Source organism: Cydia fagiglandana, chromosome Z (assembly GCF_963556715.1).
Source record: "Cydia fagiglandana chromosome Z, ilCydFagi1.1, whole genome shotgun sequence".
Lineage (NCBI taxonomy): Eukaryota > Metazoa > Arthropoda > Insecta > Lepidoptera > Tortricidae > Cydia > Cydia fagiglandana.
This window is the reverse complement of record NC_085959.1, coordinates 6,393,953-6,415,729: the sequence shown is the minus strand read 5'-3', so window position 1 is coordinate 6,415,729 and position 21,777 is coordinate 6,393,953. Positions and strand designations below refer to the sequence as shown.

General features: G+C 40.4%; 1 protein-coding gene across 1 annotated transcript in view; it reads left to right on the top strand.

The window, feature by feature from the left end:
- LOC134678776 (dipeptidase 1-like) overlaps positions 1 to 21,777 on the top strand; it is a 242,591-nt gene that overhangs the window by 208,973 nt on the left and 11,841 nt on the right. The gene's annotated exons all lie outside the window — the stretch shown is intronic.

Sequence of the window (21,777 nt, the reverse complement as noted above, 5' to 3'; positions counted from 1 at the left end):
CCCACGAGTAAAGGTTCCGTATGGCGATTGGCGCTTACGCTATTATTACCGCCGCTCCAATATTAATGCGGCGCTATGCGACGTAAGCGTCAGCCACTATAAGGTACCTTTTACCATGGAACGTCACAAAACTTTACTATTTCACATCTAATGAATCTCTTATTCATTTCCCGAATCGAGCCGTGAATCTCTAATTCATTTCCCGAATCGAGCCGTGAATCTCTAATTCATTTCCCGAATCGAGCCGTGAATCTCTAATTCATTTCCCGAATCGCGCCGATAGTACATGCTTGTAGCAAGGTGCTACGAAATAGTGCTACACTTTAGGCGTAGCAGAGCATGATCGTAATCACTTCCGTCTACGAGAGGGCCAATTCTAACGCAAACTTTGACATTAAAAATGTTATGCTTCCTCTACACGATGGGCCAACGCCGGCCACTTCAAGAGACCCATTTATGCGTTAGAGGGAGCAAGTGATATGGCTATCTCATTCTACCGCATGGCTGCGTCTCTTGGAGTGGCCGGCGCTGGCCCATCGTGTAGAGGAGCCAACTCAATAACGCTATTTAGGTATCGCTCGTACGTATTACATGTATTACCGCGCGCGAGATGCACGGGCGAATGGGAACAAACTTAATATCATTTAAATTGAGATCATTATTTTCATGATTGTTGTAAACAGCTGAAATTATTAACAATATTTTTGCTTACACGTTAGTTGTTCTATGGAGGATGAGTCACGCTAGACCGGGCCGGGGCCGGGCCGGAGCTTCCGGCTCGTTTTCTATAGAAAGCACCACGTGATCACCGGTCAGCCGTCATAGAAAATGACATGTCTAGCCTAGCGTGAGTCGTCCTTTATCAATGAATCTAAAGTCGCACCAAACAAAGTCTGCAGCGGATTTGATAGCCCACGCAGTGTAAGTGTTATGTATACGTCATAATTTCATTGAGGTTTGACGTTTAAAATGACACTTGCACTGCGTGGGCTATCAAAATCGCTGCAGACTTTTTACGGTCTGACTATAGTACAAAACGAGGGTGTTAATAGTATGTGCGTTATATTCTTGAGGTTAAAACGTGCATAAAAGTGGGGGGGGGAGGTAGAGCCGGCGGTGGCAATCCACTTACTTGCCGGGGTTATTTGCTCTCAGGATGCCAAACGTGCCGTAAAGTTGGCCACAGCGTACGTCAGCGGAGTCACTTAATAAAGAAACGCTATAATTAAAAAAACTGGCCAAGTGCGAGCCGGACTCGCCCACCGTGAGTTCCGTACTTTTTAGTATTTGTTGTTATAGCGGCAACAGAAATACATCATCTGTGAAAATTTCAACTGCTAGACGGTTCTTGCGATACAGCCTGGTGAAAGACGGACGGACGGACAGCGGAGTCTTAGTAATAGGGTCCCGTGTTACCCTTTGGGTACGAATCCTAAAAATAACACTTACACTGCATATGCTATCAAAATCGTTGCCGACTTTATATTTGTTGGAGGTTTAGCGGAAATTATGCAATCTCAGAAAAATCTGTGTTTCTGTGAGTCTTACATTTTTGACAGATTTATAGACAGACAGTTTAGGTCAAAAGGGCAGGTTATCCAAGTCGGCCAAACCTTCATTCAAACGCCAAAAAAATTCACGTCTAAATTATTATAAAGTAGAAGAAAAAAATACTACTACTACTTACTACTTAAACAAATCCCCACTATTTTTGTTACATCTTGTATATATCACAACCTCATTTAAGTGTTGAAATTATATATTTATTAGGTAGGTATATCAAGAAATACATGTAATATAAACAAATAAAATTATAAACTAAAACTAAAAACTATATAAAGCTACAACTACAACGTAAACTAAAATAACTATATTTTTTATTATCGAGCCAACTTTAACTCGCAATCAGTAAGGTTTTGCTTTAAGTCACTCCTTGCCAGTATGATCTAGTTTTCTTGTAATTTTTTTCATAGCATTTGCTTTTGTAAAAACATGCGACAATTCAATTATAAAGAGATCTATTTTGTGTTAGCTCCATCTTAAACGCTCTTGTCGTTTTTACTTCAAGTAGCTATTTTATTGTAAGCTGCGAAAGGTGAAAAAGAGTGTATTGTTTTCAGCGTTCATGTTTGTATGTATATATTTATTTATTTATGCGAGTTTCTTTATTCCACCATAACTTCTGAATGCCTTAACCGATTTAGATGTATGATACATCATTAGAATCCTTACGTCATCCCGGGTGACATAGGCTATGTGACGTCATTATAATAAGATCAAACTGACTGAAACAGCAAGATACGTTCGTACGTTTCCGTAAAAATACGATGGAAAATCATTATGCACTACACCTGTAAGGTGTTTTAGTACAGTCGACTACAAAGAGATGTATCCACTTTTTCGCCTTACTGCATTGTAATAAAGTCAAAGTGGATACATATTTGTAGTCGACTATACTATAAAAATGACTACGTAGGTATTTGAAATGGCTGGTTACCTTTTTTTTTCATTATACATAATTTTACTTTTTAGGGTCCGTATCCAAAGGGTAAAGACCCTATAACTAAGACTACGCTGTCCGTCTGTCTGTCACAAGGCTGTTTCACATGAACCGTGATAGCAGCAGTTGAATTTTTCACTGATTATGTTATGCTATATGGGGGTTTTTGGGAGCTTAAAATCGATCTAGCTAGGTCTTATTTACGGGAAAACGCGCGTTGTTGAGTTTTTATATGTTTTCCGAGCTAAGCTCGATCTCCCAGATATTATTATTTGAATACATATATGATATCATAGAAATACGCGCAGCAGAGCGAAAATGATAATTGTATCAGATAAAGTCCTAGGGCGTGCGTAATATTGTCATCGAAATAATTTTCTTTCGCAGTATCGATAAAATTTGGTGGACAGATAGAGTTCCCTCATCATCATCATCTCAGCCATAAGACGTCCACTGCTGAACATAGGCCTCCCCCTTGGACCTCCATACGTGCCGGTTGGAAGCGACCCGCATCCAGCGTCTTCCGGCGGCCTTAACAAGGTCGTCTGTCCATCTTGTGGGTGGACGTCCTACGCTGCGCTTGCTAGTCCGTGGTCTCCACTCGAGCACTTTTCGACCCCATCGGCCATCTTCTCTGCGTGCAATATGGCCTGCCCATTGCCACTTCAGCTTGCTAATCCGGTGGGCTATGTCGGTGACTTTCCCTAGAAAGTTCCCTATTCCTATACAATATAAGCGCAATTTCACCGTGTGTCCAAGAAAAAAATACTAAGGAAGTTTCATGGGAACCTTGCAAGTTTTAATATCTTTGGCGGATTGCTAGATGCGAGAGATATCGTAGGAATAAGATAATATGATTATCTCTGCCTATATTCGACAAACAACCGTTTCCACAGATGTAGTGCATAATTATTTTCCTTCGTATTTTCAAGGAGACGCACGAACGTGTCTTGCTATTTCAGTCAGTCTCCGTACAAAAAGTACTGAGGTTGACTAAAATAGCATGACAAATACAAACGTTTCCGACGAAATACGTAAGTACGCATTTCTAATCGATAACCGGAAACACGCAATCGTCCCATCACTAGTTATTACTGTTCCCACCGGTCTAATCTCCCGTTTTATTACTTTCTTACATATCTATTATATAATATACCTACACATATAGCTATACCTATACGCACAGGGTGTTTCAATGTATAGCCATACTTAGGTTTAGAGTGACATTCCATTTCCAACTGCAGCTGCAATACTGTTCATTTTACTATGGAAACGCGTCGAAAATTAACAGTATTGCAGCTGCAGTTGGAAATGGAATGTCACTTTTATAGAACTCTGTGATGTGGAAGACATCTTCTAAATTCACAATTCTAAATTTTATTCTGCAAGTCAGCCTCATAGGCTCTTTTATACAGGTAAAACTAAGAAAAGTCTGCAGCGATTTTGAAAGTGCACGCAGTGCAAGTGTTATTTACACGTCATAATTTCATAGAAGTTGACGTTTAAAATGACACTGCGTGGGCTATCAAAATCGCTGCCGACTTTTTCGGTCTGACTCTAAGTACATTTCAAAACATCATTACAAGTGACATTATAATGGTGTCATGGTTTGATTTCATTTTTATTTTTCTGATTTCATTTATTTCATCATACAGTATAAATTATCCAATGTCAATCTACGCGAAATTATGTTATGGTGGTCAGTGTTTTACAATTTTAAAATAAATGGCGCAAGTATACAAATATAAGAGCCCCCTCGTTGCCCGATGAAGACCTTCCCGGTATTATGCCGGTATTCCCCGCATGGACCTTACTTTTAACTACTAGGGTATACTCATAGAATTCAAAAAAGGAGTGTACATTACACTAATAAATCGGCCATTTGCGTGAGACAGACACCTTTCCATCTATAGGGTACGGTTACCGCTCACTCTAAGGCTGTACGTTTGTTTGAATATGATTTAGTATTTAAAAAACTCCTAGTATTCCGAATCGCCCACTATTATACCGGGTGTGGCCTGTAATATGAGCAATAAATTAAACTGTACGCTGTACTACTCATACTGACTAACATTTTTTCAGCGACTTTTAAAAATAACTTGTGATTTGATTTTTAATACACTTTAAAGTTTATTCTAAGACGCAATGTATTGCGAATTTTGTTATGTTTAAGGCGTGACAAGCAACGTCAATCACAATGATATGTCGTGGCGATGGCGTCCATTGAAGATAATATTTATTTTGTATGAAAAATAGGGAGTATAATAATTCATAATTTTTAAAAGTTGTAGAACAAAAGTGTCACCGTTTGAGGAGTACAATCTATGTTTTAATTATTTGCTCATGTTACAGGCCACACCCGGTATATTGTTCCACGAGATTGCGTACGTACAGAGTAAATAGTTTCGTTAATTAGTCTGTAATAAATTCATGAGCCGTAATTACATTTATTTGGACTGTCTGGACATTTAATTATGTAACGTGAAATTAGCAACGTGTCGAAGAGAATTTGAATTAATTGCGAAATTCCTATGAAACGTTCTCGGTATTTTTCTGCACGTTTGCCAAACCTTCTTACAGTAAGCCGGATTTACATTACGAAATTGGTTGCGTGAAATTGATTTCGTGACACATAGTTTTAGCAACAGCTCATGTTCAGTTCAGTGTAATTTATAATAATATTTCGTAATGCATGCATTAATTTCATGGAAGCAAATCAATTTCGTGCCCGGTGATTTTTTGGTGAAAGTAGTGTCATGCAACTAATTTTGTAGTGTAAGCGGGATTTACATTACGAAATTAGTGTCATGCATGTTGAAATCAGTCTCACGAAAGTAGTTTCGATATATGCGGAAGTAATTTTGTGAAATAATTAGTGTCGTGAAAATCACAGTATCGCAGTGAACATGGCCGCATCAGCATCGAAGCTACACGTCCGCAAAGCGCAGACACTTTCGCGACACTAAGTTTTCACGTCGTATTTACACTACGAAATTAGTTGCATGACACTAATTTCACCAAAAAATCGCGCAGAGCACGAAACTGATTTGCATTCGTGAAATTAATGCATGCATTATGAAAGTACTAAATTACACGTGAAACTGTTGGTAAAACTAATGTCACGAAACCAATTTCATGACACTAATTTCGTAATGTAAATTCGCCTTAAGCGGGATTTACATTACGAAATTAGTGTCATGCATGTTGAAATCAGTTTCACGAAAGTAGTTTCGATATATGCGGAAGTAATTTTGTGAAATAATTAGTGTCGTGAAATTCACAGTATCGGAGTGATCATGGCCGCATCAGCATCGAAGCTACACGTCCGCAAAGCGCAGACACTTTCGCGACACTAAGTTTTCACGTCGCATTTACACTACGAAATTAGTTGCATGACACTAATTTCACCAAAAAATCGCGCAGAGCACGAAACTGATTTGCAGTCGTGAAATTAATGCATGCATTATGAAAGTACTAAATTACACGTGAAACTGTTGGTAAAACTAATGTCACGAAACCAATTTCATGACACTAATTTCGTAATGTAAATTCACCTTTAAATGCGACGTGAAAACTAGTGTCGCGAAAGTGTCTGTCTGTCTGTACAGTGTCGCTTCGATGCTGATGGGGCCATGGTCACTGCGATACTGTGAATTGCACAACACTAATAATTTCACGAAATTACTTTCGCATATATCGAAACTACTTGCGCGAAACTGATTTCAACATACATGACACTAATTTCCCTTTTTAATTTCGCTTTCTATGACGCTTAAAATAGACGCCAATGAGTGTCGTAAATGTTAAATACATAATAAAACAGAAAATGTTAAATAAACAGTCGTCGACGGTTAAGAACATTGAGTGATAGTTCTTATTAATCTTAATGGGAACTCTAATTGGAAACTTGTATATAAAAATCCCATGTTTTGAGGAGTTTTGCAATTTTAGAAGTTTAAGAATGGTTTACAACTTGGACATTCACATTGCTACGTGGAATATATGCAAGAAAAAGGGAAGAAACTAATATGTCAGTACAGTCAACTGCAATAATATGCTACACAATTAAGGCCGCAAAAATATCTGACACCACGACCTTATTTGCAGAGGCATAAAAGCGTGTCACATATTTATGCGGCCTTCGGAGAGTGACATAACTATTATGAGTATGAGCGAAATGCATATAGTTGCTCAAACCAATTTGTCAGTCAGTAAGAACCAGGAAAACTATACTCATCCCTTTCTCTTGGGTTTAGTACTAGTGTAAGACAGAGATACTATGATTCTCTCTGTTTATGATTGAAATAAGACATTCCTTTGACAAACTATAGAAATTAAATTTGCCAAACTGGTGGTAGCCGTATTGTTGTGTAATTAATAATAACGAACTAATTATCAAGGGTCATTACTGTAATTAGTGCCTAATGAAGCTAATTACCGCCAGGCTCATTTGTCTGTTGCCGGCGGCTCTTCATTTCCTGACGTTTGAGCAGAAACCAATATCTGATCAAGTGATCATACTTGGGGCTAGCGATCATACGAGTACTAATATTATTTTCACCACACCAGCTCGGAAAGGCTTACTTTGCACTTCAAAAACGGATAGCAAAGTTGTATTTTATTCACATGTGAGGCAAAGTAATCAAATGCAAATTTTGAGTTGTTTCCTTATGTTTGCTGGTAGAATTGACTTTTAAATGATGATTTTGGATGATAAATATTTAATAACAATCATTTGGATTTGATTTTGTTTGATATTTTACATTTGATATTTGCTTCGGGTTGGTGTGGTGAAAAATTTTGTGTTTCACTGAGGGGCAAATTTTGTTTAACCCTCGTGCTTTGAAACCCTCACAACGCTCAAGATTCCATTTTCGAACCACTCGCTACGCTCGTGGTTCAATTTTGGATTCTTTCACTTGCTCGGGTATCAATATTAGCACGAGCGGTTAAACAACAACTTTGCCCCCTTGTAAAACAAATAACTATTATTCTGTGCTTGGGGTAACATCTACAGTGTAGTGTAAGTAGATAATTAATAGACAATGTTACATAAATCGACCTAGGCCCTCAAAAATGAAATGCTTATTGAAAAAATAAACAGTTTTTTATGCGAAATATTAGGATTACTTAAAATTATGTCGTATAAATAACATTTACACTGCATGGGCTATTAAATCCGCTACATACTTTTCTAGGTCCCACTCTATCGAAATTATAACAGATTTCAAATTCAGAATAGCTCTCCCAAGGTACTTAAATGTCAGGTGAAGGCAAATGGAAATCCGGGTGTCTGAAACGCCGCGCAGTTGCGTCTACGTTGCGTCGAGCAGCAGCCATAGAGTTGACTCGACGCCGACGCTTGGGAGACGCTAGTGTGGGGTACCTAAATGAATTCAGTCGCGCGTACATTTCGCTCGTACTTGTTCGTACATGTATAATATTGGCGCGAGCGAGACACAAGTGTGACTGACTTCATTTTGATGGCACAATGGGAGTTTAAAATATTTAAATTGGCCTCTATATGCGTCGTATGATGGTCCGTAGGTATAGCAGTTCATTTTTAATATAGAATGGCAAGATGTCACGTAAAATGTTTGTAGACATTTTTTTTTTAATTTAGAAACATTTAACATTTAAGTCGGCAAACAAAACGGTATAACATAGTTCTTCAATTACTTATTCTATAAATTAAACCCGACCAGACTAAAGGAACTGTCTTAACAAAGAGAATTTAGTATAGAGGCGGATTGTCAAAGTCATTTTTGTAGCCACAGTTACTGCCATCTTTCGCACGCCTGCCAACACTTTAAGAGCGCCATTTGACTTTGATCCTTGTTCTTTCACTGCTATGTGTTAAGTGTCAAAAACTGTCTCCATCGAGTATAGGCCAAAGATGCCGCTCGAAGAGATGGCTACAAAAATTACTTTGACAATCCGCCTCTATGGCAAATTCTAAAAACCTAAACGGCTATGTATGCTCTCATAGCGGAATATAGCATAAGGGAATCAATACAAAGACCTACGTGAGTGTCCCGAGAGCGAACGCTAGAGACCGACCGCTTAACTGAGTCCTCGCCTGCGCGGTGCGGGGGCGGCGGGGCGGGATGACTAAGGGTGGCGGGGAAGGTTATGACGTATTAATAACACTTGCACTGCGTGTGCTATAAAAATCGTTGCAGACTTTTCTTGGTTTAACTCTAACGTTGTTTTATCACAAAGTTCTCATGAGGCCACAGGTTAAAACACTGTCGCATGCAATGCCTTGTAATCTAACTAAAACATGGCTAACCTGATTTACCACAGAATGGAGAGTAGCTAGCGCCAGTAGCTGGCATGCCAGTAACTCGGGCTGAAATCACGACGCGTCCCGTCGTCGCCTTAATTCTGTTAATTCTGAAGTTTTAACGAAGCTCGAAGTGCCTCTACGGCTATCGGCGTGTGGGCTGTGGCCGTTTAAATACGAGCGGATACAGATGTACGAGTAATGCATAATTGTTTTCCATCGTATTTTCTCGGAAACGTTCGTATTTGTCATGCTACTTCAGTCAAACTCAGTACTTTTTGTACCGAGACCGACTGAAATAGCAAGACACGTTCGTACGTTTCCGTAAAAATACGATGGAAAATAATTATGCGCCTCTGTACGGGTACTGTACTTAGAACCTTATCAAACAGGCGAGTAGCGAGTTGAAAGCGAGGCAAGCGCGTAACGATTTCGCTTCGATTATGATGACTAACATGTTTCAAATATCAATATCTGGGAGACCGAGCTTTTCTCGGAAAACATATATTATAAAAACTCAAAAATGCTCGATTGCCCAGATATAAGACCTAGCTAGATCGATTTATCGCCCTCGTATACCCCCGTATGTGACGTTCCACAGCAAAAGGTACCTTATGGCGGCTGGCGCTTACGTCGCATAGCGCCGCAATAATATTGGAGCGCCGTTAATAATAGCGTAAGTAACCGCCATAAGGTACCTTTTCCCGTGAGACGTCACATATAGCAAAAACTCGTTAGACATATAAATAAACAAGAATTGCTCGTTTGACGGTATTAGATAGATTCTGATGTCAGCGTACGCTCGAATTGGCCCGTTTGTAATAAAAAAGCGGCCAAGTGCGAGTCGGACTCGCCCAGGAAGGGTTCCGTAGGAGCAAGTAACATAACATGGCACTTTTGCACCGGAAGCGTCTAGGAGCGGCAGCAATGTTTAGTTAGCTGAATCGCAATTAAAAAGGGATTGAGATAGCTGTCAATCCATATTGATTTTGACGTAAGTGTATGGAAATCTGTTATTTCTAATCCCTTTCTGATCGCGGCATGATAATAACTTGTGTGTGTTTAGTTTGTAAGTGTGACTGACTGTATATATGATTTGTTTTTTTTTTTTTATTATTGACAAGTAACATAATAAAATTGCGGTTTACGATTCATGACATATTAAAAAAAACTACTTACTAGATCTCGTTCAAACCAATTTTCGGTGGAAGTTTGCATGGTAATGTACAATATGTACATGATATAGGTTTTTTTTTTAGTTTTCATTCTTATAGTTTCGGAAACAAGTGGCTGTGACATACACGGACAGACAGACAGACGGACAGATATGACGAATCCATAAGGGTTCCGTTTTTTGCCACTTGGCTACGGAACCCTAATAAACATGCAAAATGTAAAGTTCCTTATAACACGCGTAAAACTGTTAGAGTTAGACCGAGAAAAGTGTGCAATTATTTTGATAGCACACTCAGTGCAAGTGTTATTTACCCGTCATAAATTCGTAGAAGTTTGACGTTTAAAATAACACTACAAATAAATTTACCTAAGCATAGGTCATAGACTAGGAATCCTCTAGACCGAGTTTAACGCAATTATTTCATGCGACCGATGATGCCAAAAATGCGGGGGTGCGCGGGACGAGGTGAGCGAGGTCCCGAGCCGTGATTGGTCCGTTCAAAGACACGGACGTCACACAAAGACACTTTCGACTCGAATATGGAGTTAAATTACCGTATGCGTGGCAGAGGGGGTAGCGCGACTATGCTAAGTCTGGAGGATGTTTTGTCTGTGGCATAGGCGGTCCGCCGCTGACTGTGAGGCGTGTCCTTACCTTAAATAAAGCACGTACCTCATATTAGCGCGGGAAAGGGTCTCAAGCGAATGAGCTTAAAAAATTAAACAACAGAAATGCATTCCCGCTCCCATACACGTAGCTTTATGTTATAGATCACTTAACTACTAGACGGAGCAATTGGTTACTAATAAAACGGGGATTTAACAATGAAATAGCCGGAACTCATAAATGCTAAATTGTAAAGGGATGAAAGACACCCATTTCTGTCGAGGTAGCGCTCGAGCGCAGCGAGAGACTGAAATGGTGCCTTTCACCTGAATTAAACACTACTTTTCAATTCGAATACGAGGAAAAGAAAATATACCTATATTATGTGCATTTATAAAAACACGGCTAAATATAAACTTCAGTAGCATGTATTTCTTGGGCGTTGAATTCAATTAACAAATTTAGGTAAAAATATCGATATTATCAGAATGGAAATACAGCACATCTGTACAGCAAAACTATTTAAAATCAAAATTTTAATTGCTGATCGAAAAAAAAAGAAAAAAGCCACTTAAAAAGTACAACGCACTTTTAGAGCCGAGCAGAAACGTATAATTTTCTGCACACTTTTTAGAACAACACTTTCAGAGCATGAGAAATGAATAATATTAATTCTTCGTACGGAGTCTGTGAGAGGTAGTCCGAGCGTAATGGGAAGCATTTCATCACTTTACTTTAAGGATGACTCACGTTAGACCGGGCCGTGACCGGGCCGGACCTTCCGGCGCATCGTTTTCTATGGAAAGCATCACGTGATCGTCTGTCATGTCATAGTAAATAAGCTCCGGAAGCTCCGGCCCGGACACGGCCCGGTCTAACGTGAGTCATCCTTTAGTGCGGTTTGTCCCGGCCCGCGCCGGCGCAATGCCGGGGTTTTTAACTTAACCTTTTAAAATAATGGCCGGGATTCCGCCACTTTGGTTTAACAGGCCAATTCGAACGTATAGTCGCCACCATTACCCGTACAGTTAGCAGCAGATGTTGCTAAGCGGGCGAGGTGTTCAAAATGATCTTGACGCGACGTTATTGTTGAGAATAAGAGCGTCATTTTGAACACCTCGCCCGCTTAGCAACTTCTGCTGCTGACTGTACCATGACTCACTGACAGTGTTATAAAATGGAATATAGGCCAACGTCTACGTAATTTATTATTTTATTTATTTTAATCTTTATTGCACAATACATGAAGGTACAAATGGCGGACTTAATGCCTTAAGGCATTCTCTACCTGACCAATGGGTCAAACCAGAAAGATTAAGTAGGTGCAGTGTCGTTAAAGTAAATGAATTTATAAACAAGACTATATGAATATAAACTTACACATATACTTAATACAAATAGACTTACATAAACATAAATACTATACATATTTATATACCTTGTGTGAATCATTAAGTTGACGAAGAAGAAAGTTTGTCAAGGAGATGCTTGCGCAGCATGCGCTTGAATGTGATTTTGGTCTGCGCTTGTCTGATAGAGAGTGGGGAGTGGGGGAATTTACTTTATTATGGCGGGCAAAAACTAGTAAAAAATATAAATTACGATGGGTTTTTTAAAGTACTTACCTTAATCCCTTATATCTGTAAAGTTGTAATAAGGAAAATATATTCCACTGAGCCGTTTAAAGGTTCAAATGCTCAGATGCATCTTTTAAATAAGATTTCACTGTCCTATTCCCTTACCACGAGTGGCATGAGTTTTCTGCGCTTTCCGCTAGCGACTGCGATAGCTCGCTCGCAGTGCGTCTCTTACTCCTTATCTCACAACAACATAATATGAGGTCAATACGGATAACCGTGGCCTATGGGTATAGTTTGTAGGTTTCAAATAGAGCCCGACGGCTAATCCTATTGTCTATTGTTAAGTAAAACCGCTCGTGCCACGTGCCACAACCACCTGCATAAAAAGTACAGTACTTCGGTTACTGAGTGCCGGCGAGTCGAACGCTACACAACCAGTCTAAAATGTGTCATCGAGATGCGTAACAAAGGCGCGTTATGGGAGAGCGCACCTACACTGATTTTTAAAGCGTTGGACTATTAGCCCGCGCTCAGGTGCCAAATAGAATACTTAAGACCCTTTTTCGCAGGTAAGTAGCACGTGCGGTTTTACTTAACAATAGACACTAGGACTTAGAGAATATGGATTAGCCGTCGGGCTCTATTTGAAACCTACAAACTATACCTGACCTTCACATTGGGCCCTGTTTAAAATGAAAGAAAGAAGACAAAACTTATTTGCAACATAACATAGCGGGGTTTGCTCATGGTACCTAATGGTAACAGTACCGTTACCATGAGGGTACTGTACCCTTATCATGAGTTTCACGCGACCTTAAACACTAGCGACTGCATCAAGTCAAACTCAGTGCTCGCTTACACCAATGTCAGTACGAGGGAGATGCACTGTGAGTTAGTTCCCGCAGTTGCTAACGAATATGTCAGTATCAAACTCATGGTACTGACGGCATCCGTAAAGCCATGAGCTTACTGCGAAATGTGATCAGACGGTTTTATATCTTATTCCTGGGGTATAAGGCTTATATTTCTTTAAAGACTGTAAGAAAATCTGCTTGATACTATGTTTAGATCGGAATTAATATGTTACAAGCTGAGCGTGTTACACTTTCAAAGGAAATGCCTCTTTTACGGCAATATGGCATTTCCTTTCAGTAGAAAGGTTAACTAGCACCGTAATTCTTGCTAAGAAACTTTATTTAATCGTTTTGTTAAGATTAACTTCAACAGTGCAAAAGTCGAGCTTTTTCATCTAATGTCAATCATAATACATTTCATAAAATCGCAGCAAAACAAAATAAATAATGTAGGTATTAAAATAGTCAAGTGAGAAGGAAAGATATTGTTACGAGTAGTAATGTAGATACTTAATTCACATGATTTTGAACTGATTATGTAAATCCATCAACACAAAAAATAATTGTTAGTAGTATTTGTACCCCTAATGTAAATTTCATTATACCAGGTGTGGCCTAACATGAGCAAATAATTAAAACATAGATTGTAGGTACTCCTCAAACGGTGACACTTTAGTTCACCAACTTTTAAAAATTATGAAGTACTTAGACTCCCTATTTTTCATACAAAATATACTTGGCCAAGCAGATCTTGTCAGTAGAAAAAGGCGGCAAATTTGAAAAATGTAGGCGCGCAGGGATATCGTCTCATAGAAAATTTGAATTTCGCGCCTTTTTCTACTGACAAAATTTGCTTGACCATCTATAAATATTATCTTCAATGGACGCCATCGCCACGCCATATCATTGTGATTGACGTTGCTTGTCACGCTTGTTTAACAAAACGAAATTCGCAATACATTGCGTCTTAGAATAACTTTAAAGTGTATTAAAAATCAAACCACAAGTTATTTTTAAAAGTCGCTGAACAAATGTTGGTCAGTATGAGGAGTACAGCCTACAGTTTAATTTTTTGCTCATATTACAGGCCACACCCGGTATAGCTTGACGTGACGTACGCGTTTGCGTTAAGTCTCATTTTGTATGGGATTTTGAGTTTCCAAAACTTCCCGCTTGGCGCGCTGTTCTAAATCCCAAACAAAAATGGGGCATATATTATTGTCGATGGCGCTTACGCCGCACAGCGTCGCGCTGCATCTTATTTATAACGGAGCACCGTTAATAATGGAGTAAACGTCATCGACAATAAGGACCCTTCTCATAGATAACGTCGCAAATAGACTTGACGCAAACGCGAACGCTCGTCGAGGCTATAAGGATTTTGAAACTCGACTGCCTTAGGGTCGTGCAACAACTTCCGGTAAAATGTCAGCCATATTAGACGACTTCCGGTAGACGAACTACGAACTTGCACACATTTGGACTTGTTAATTAAATTCCATCAAGTGTAACAAAGTTAGCGACGGAATATACAGTATGTATCTGAACGAAAAGCATTTACTCAAACCTATTAATGTTTAGGTCACACTGAGCAACTTTTACTATGGGACCAACCCCGAAAACGCGGAAAAAAAATTGGATGTTTCATACATTTTGCTGTTGTGATGTTGAAATTTCCTATTCCCAGAGTCAGTTCTTTTTCGCGATTGGGGTTGGCCCCATAGCAAAAGTTGCTTAGTATGACCAAAAAGAATAGATAGTATAGAGGGGTCCTGTCATTGTTAATTTTGTAGTAACAGTAAATTTACTGCCATCTATCGGCACACGACTAAAACTCAAAATGAAAACGTATAATTTATCAAAAAAATACGAACATTAACGCGTTTGAGTAATTGCTTTTCGTTTAGATTTTTTTTTTTTAGTTATTTATTATACTAGAAGTTACAACTTTATTGTTACATACAATGCTCCACAAAACTACATTTAGTTTGACTGTGGAGTCTCAGTATACTATACTTAATTAAATTTAAAAATTAGAATAGGTTTACATTCGTAGTTGAAATAGGTAGGTATATCATGAATACACTATAGGGTAACACATCCCCTATAGAGTATTCAGGAGATACCTTTTTAGACTGATTTTAAATCTATTTATTTTGGGCTCTTTTACTATATCCGTGGGCAAAATGTTCAGTAAATAGGGTAAACGTTTCTTTAGTGTCCTATCGCCAGATACAGGGTAGATACAGGGTGTATAATACTAGCGTCTCGCCCTGGCCCGGGTTACACAAAACCTTAAAAAATAATACTTAAACCTTCCTCAAGAATCACTCTATTCCGTTTGTTTTGAAACCTTCAAATAGGAACAGAACGATTACCAGTACGGTACAGTTAGTTTATTCCTTTCAAATAACAATTCCTAATTATAAGGACAGAGTAACTAACACTAACTGCCCACTAAATATCTTAATTTCGGCAAAATAATGTCCACCCAAGTACCTCAGAACTTTAAGCCCCTAGTTAAGTCGCGGCGCGTCATTATGAACCTTATCGGAATGCACGAAGATCGATATTGAGCTGTATCCGCGCGCGTCAGTTTATACCTTAAGCGGTCAAAGGGTTCATGGAGAATCCCTTCGAAATTCTCAGCTAAATGCCTCTGAATCTGCCTCAATATCCTCCAAATCCAAGGGATTATAAGCCTTAAATTGGTTTACACAAGGGACTGTTTTGCAAGAAAGGATGGCTTGAGCATTCCGAATCTTTGAATTCGTGGAATAGTTAAAGTTGGAGGCTTTGGTATTGAATATTAGTTCTGATTTGCGGTGGAATGAACGTGAAACTTGGTTTAGAAACTTTCGAATTAACACAATACACAGGATTAAATTGCTAAATCGGCCATTATAGTGTACTTAAATTAAACCTGCCTTTGTTAAGACGAAACGGGAGCTGAGCTAAAAGTCAATTTTGAGATTTCAAGCTGAATATACCCGTCGCTCTGACGGGGCGTAACCGCGGCGTGAGAGACTGTATTTGTATGTGTAATGCACGCACACAGACGCGTGCGGTGCGCCCGTACTCGCGCTGGCGCGCACCTCACTGATTGCAATTTGCATTGTCACTTTTTGTTACTGCTACTAAGTAGGGTAATTCGCCAGTAACTGGCCACTTTTAATAACTGGCCGCCCTAAACTAAAAATGAATCCTATTCACCTATAAACAAAATTAATTTTAGTATAAGGTTTCAATAACTTTAAAAACTGGCCACCTTATACTAAAATTAATTCTATTTATAGGTGAATATAAGTCATTTTTGGTTTGGGGTGGCCACTGACGAATTACCCTATTGCGATTGAACTTTTTTACTTACCCGGCTTACGTTTACGGAACTCGATATCGAATAGGGTAATTCGCCAGTAACTGGCCGCCCTAAACTAAAAATGAATTCTATTCACCTCTATACAGAATTCATTTTAGTAGGTATAAGGTTTCAATAACTGGCCACCTTATAATAAAATGAATTCTATTTATAGGTGAATAGAATTCATTTTTGGTTTGGCGTGGCCAGTTACTAATAGTGGCCTGTTACTGGCGAATTACCCTATTTATGTACTTAGTGGTTAATACTAGTATCAAGTAAGTATTTTTTTTTCAATATAGCTCAGAAACGAAGTATAGACATGACAAATATAAATATTAACGCCTTTGTAAGGCAGGATTGGACATTCTATAGAGTAAGAGTAAGTGTATGAAACAACCAATTCAGCTAGGACTAGGGAATGCAATCTAGATCTCGCAATTTCGAGATCTCGCTAGATCTCGCACGTATTTTCGAAATTTAACCTAGTTGACAGGAAATCTCGATATATGCAATCTCGGTCGAGATCTCGATTAATATTTTCGAGATCTCGAACAAGACTGAAAGTGAAATACTTTGTTTTAAGTAATATATGACCTTAGATTCATGTTGTTCAGGCAGTGCTATTATGTGTCCGGTTTAGCTCTATTATTGTTACGCAGTTTCTAAGTAAAGGTAAATAGTGGTTTAACATCGATAGCATTTCATAGAAGTAAAGTAAAAATTAAAATTGATTTTATGTTAAATGTCAATTTAATTTGTTGTTGTTATTTTCAAAATATAACATGAGGTACCTTAAATAAGTAGTATGTCGGCGGCATATCGAAAAATCGTAATCCTAGGCGTATCATGAAACGCCACCATTTCGTGATCTAATATTAACCCAGGCATATCACGATCTTCCTTATGAAAGAGACGGCGATCCATCAGAGCAATGCATTCTTTGATATTCCTAGCTTCATAGCGGGCGCATTGTAAAATAATTGATCAAGAAATCATATATTTTCAATGATTTTGTAAATGACTACAGTTATGACTACGGTTATTAGAAACCAATTATATCTAGTATGTTTAATATTCTTTCTAATGGTATGCATCACCAATTGATCAGTTAAATAGAACCCGAGAAATAATGATCGGTTGAGGTCGGTCGCCCGCCATTTACGTGATGGAACAAAATTCATCATTACTTTGTTATATTATATAACAAAGTAATGATGACAAAATAAAGTAATATAACAAAATTCATCATTACTTTGTTATATTATATAACAAAGTAATGATGAATTTTGTCATACAGCAACAAAACTTCTGTTTTTGGAAAGCTAATGAAATTTTTCGTATATTTTATAATAACATTAATTGCGGTAAAGTTATAATTTATTGAGTTAGACGCATGTTTTGTCAGTACTTATGCCATCCATGCACGGTAAACAATCATATATTTTAAATATTTTGTAATGACTACAGTTATGACTACGGTTATTAAAAAACAATAATTGCACGTTTAATACTCTTTCAAACGACATCTCACACGGTCCGATCGGTCCCATAGGACTAAAGACGTGAACAAATATCAATGCTGGTCGGCCGCCCACTTTTTCCTTTTTTTTTGGACACGTCCCCCCCCACCCATCCATAAAATAAAAACCGGTCTATTCATATTCTGCAGACCACGAGGTACACGTCCATATCAGTTTTAGGTATTTAGAAGAGATGTCGACGAAAATCGTGAAGGAGACGACTTTTGTTTAATTTGCCTATAGACTATAGGAATATCAGAATATCACACCTTGAGGTTTGCACAAAATGGCTGGTGTTCGCTAGGCAGATCATGAAATGTCGGCGTTTCATTATATTCCTAGGAATATCTCGATACGCCCGATTTTACGCTGTCTATATGTATGGAATTCTTAGAGATTTTTGATTAAAATAACACATTTTTAGTTACTAGGTAGGTTACTAGTTTTTTAATAATAGGGTTAAACACCGGCTGCACTTCCTCCCATTGAAAGTGCACCTCACCAACATCAGGGGGTTGCACTCGAATATCGATCCGGTCCACCACCATCTTGAAACCGAAAAACCGCACCTATTCTTTTTGACGGAGACGCAAATCAAAACCCCAGCGGACGCGTCGTACCTCAACTACCCAGGCTACTCACTGGAACATAAGTTCAGAGCACGTGCTGGGGTCTGTGTGTACGTCCGCGACGACATTTGCTGCAAGCGTCTCCGTTGCTTTGAGGCTGCCGGGTTTTCCACTTTGTGGATTATGGTCGACTCGGGCTCAGAGAAAACTCTGTATGCCTGTGTCTACCGATCGCACAGCGGAAACCAGGAGACAACTAGGCTCTTTGACCACCTTACTGAGATGGCAGATAAAGCCCAACAGCGGTACCCCCGCGGCTCAACTCGTATTCCTTGGGGACTTTAACGCCCACCACGAGGAGTGGCTGTTCCCGTACAAGAACACTTGCCACGCTGGGAGGGAAGCGCGCAAATTTGCTATATCCCTAAACCTTACCCAGCTGGTAAATGTTGCGACGCGGATACCGGATGTTACTGACCATACACCCAATTGCCTTGACCTTCTGCTGACAACTGATCCAGACAGGCACTCGGTTTCGGTCTCAGCTCCGCTAGGATCGTCCGATCACTGTCTGGTGAAATCCGTGTCGATCCACTCTCCTCCTGATCTCTGCCCTAGGGGCACGAGGAGAGTATGGCGATACGAGTCAGCGGACTGGGATGAGATGCGGCATTTCTTTGCGTCTTTCCCCTGGCAGCAGGTCTGTTTTTCTTCGGGTGACCCCTCGTGTTCTGCTGAGGCTGTTGCGGATGTGATTCGGCAGGGAATGGAATATTTCATTCCGTTCTCCGACCTATCGCTCGATCACAAGACCCGAGCATGGTACAGTTCGGACTGTGCTCGAGCCGAGGCTCTTAAGCAGTCTGCATACCAGGCTTGGGTACTAGCCCGCGATACCAAAGCTGGAGCACAGAGGGTTCGCGCGAAGAAAAAAGCCTTTAACTCAGCTGCCAAGTCCTGCAAACGGGTGCTTCGAAAGGCTCGATTCGACCACGTCAGTCGAATAGGGGCCAAACTCGCCTCCTACCCTCCTGGTAGCAAGCGGTTCTGGTCCCTGTCGAAAGCGGTCGAATCCAACTTCTGCCGACCCACATTGCCACCTCTGCAGAAACCTGATGGGACACTGGCCCACTCCGCGACAGAGAAAGCTAACTTGTTTGCTTCTCTGTTTGCGAGCAATTCACGTCTAGATGCAGGCTCAAAACTTCCACCTACGCTATCTCATTGCAGTTCCTCTATGCAGAGAATTGCTATACATCAAAAAGAGGTACGCCGAGCTCTGCTGAATCTTGACGTGAATAAGGCCAATGGACCAGACGGTATACCTGCACGTGTACTAAAGCAGTGTGCGCCTGAGTTGTCTCCTGTACTGACACGCCTGTACCGCCTCTCTCTCCAAACAAGAACGGTGCCGAAATCCTGGAAGCTTGCAAACGTGCAGCCAGTACCCAAGAAGGGTAGTCGTGCTGATCCCTGCAATTACCGACCAATCGCCATTACCTCCATGCTCTGTAAAGTCATGGAAAGGGTACTTAACGGCAAACTGCTGGCATACCTCGAAGCAAATGATCTGCTCAGTGACCGTCAATATGGCTTTCGCCGAGGTCGGTCTACTGGGGATCTTTTAGCGTATGTCACGCACTGCTGCGGCGAGGCCATCGAGAGGAACGGTGAAGCGCTTGCTGTTTCACTGGACATCTCGAAGGCCTTTGACAGGGTTTGGCACGCAAGTCTCCTTAGCAAGCTTCCTGCTTACGGCATCCCTGCTGATTTTTGTAGCTGGCTATTTGATTTCTTGAGTGAACGGTCGATCAGAGTAGTTATTGATGGCTGCTCTTCGGACCTCATGGCCATTGACGCCGGTGTTCCTCAGGGGTCTGTTCTCTCCGCAACCCTTTTCCTGCTCCACATTAACGACATGCTGCAACCCAGCATTGTAGGTTATGCAGATGACAGTACGGTTGTTGAGAGATATTTGGCTAGTGCAAGGGACAGCAGGGAGGATATACGTTCACAGAGAGAGGCCATGGTTGAGCGAATGAACTTGACCCTTAGTCTCGTTTCCCAGTGGGGTGATGACAATCTGGTCACGTTCAATGCCTCCAAAACGCAGGCGTGTCTATTTTCCGCTAAACGGAGTCCATTCGACCTGACTCCTTCTTTCCGGGGTGCATCTGTACCTATTACCGACAGCCTGGAACTCCTCGGCATGGAGCTGAGTTCAGTCCTCGGCTTCGGCAGCTTCATTGAGTCTAAAGCACAAACTGCGGCCAGAAAGCTGGGCGTCCTAAATAAGGTGAAGCGATACTTCACACCTGGACAGCTTCTAACACTTTACAAAGCTCAAGTCCGGTCGTGTATGGAGTATTGCAGCCACCTGTGGGATGGCTCAGCTAAATACCAACTCGCCGCTTTGGACTCAGTGGAGCGCAGAGCCAGGAGGATGATTGGCGACAAGAAGCTAACGGCTAAGCTTCAGACTTTGGCCCATCGGCGGAAAGTCGCCAGCCTGTCGGTATTCTACAGGTTGCACTTCGGGGAGTGTGCCCAAGAGCTACACGAGCTCATTCCACCGTCCCCATTCTACCATCGGACTTTTAGACGCACGGCCGGTTTCCATCCTTACTTGATAGATATTCCGCCAATTCGCACTAAGCGCTTTGCTTCTACTTTCCTTATGCGCACTGCCAAGGAATGGAATTCCTTGCCGGCGTCTATATTTCCGTGCTCTTATAACCCGGCAACCTTCAAATCAAGAGTGAACAGGCACCTTCTGGGCGAGCTCGCTCCATCGTAGGCCACGTCTACGCCTCGGCTAGTCTGTGGCCATGAGTAAACCCATGCATATTAAAAAAAAAAAAAATACTTTGTCAAATTCGATCTCGTCGAGATATTAATCTCGATCCCGAAAACCTGACTGTCGAGATCTCGAAACACCCAATCTCGATTCGTATTTTTCGTGCGAGATCTCGAATCGCCAATCTTGGTGCGAGATTGCATTCCCTAGCTAGGACCTTAAATTGCTCGACAATTACGGAGCGTGACTGTACCTAAAAATTTTGTAAACCCATAACCATGCAATAAAATAATTTTGATTTTGATTTCTAATTTGAAATATTAGAATCAAAAAGTTCAAAATAGATTGTACCTATGTAACTACAAAAATGTGTTCCCTCTCAACGCAAAACCCCTTGTGTCTTAGGAGGATCTAGATATTTTCACACAAGACGGTTTATCGATAACTTCTTACATCACTAGATTATCGACATTAAATGTCGACTATTGCCCATCACTTTTCTGGCTGTGTACGTATTTAGAAACTTG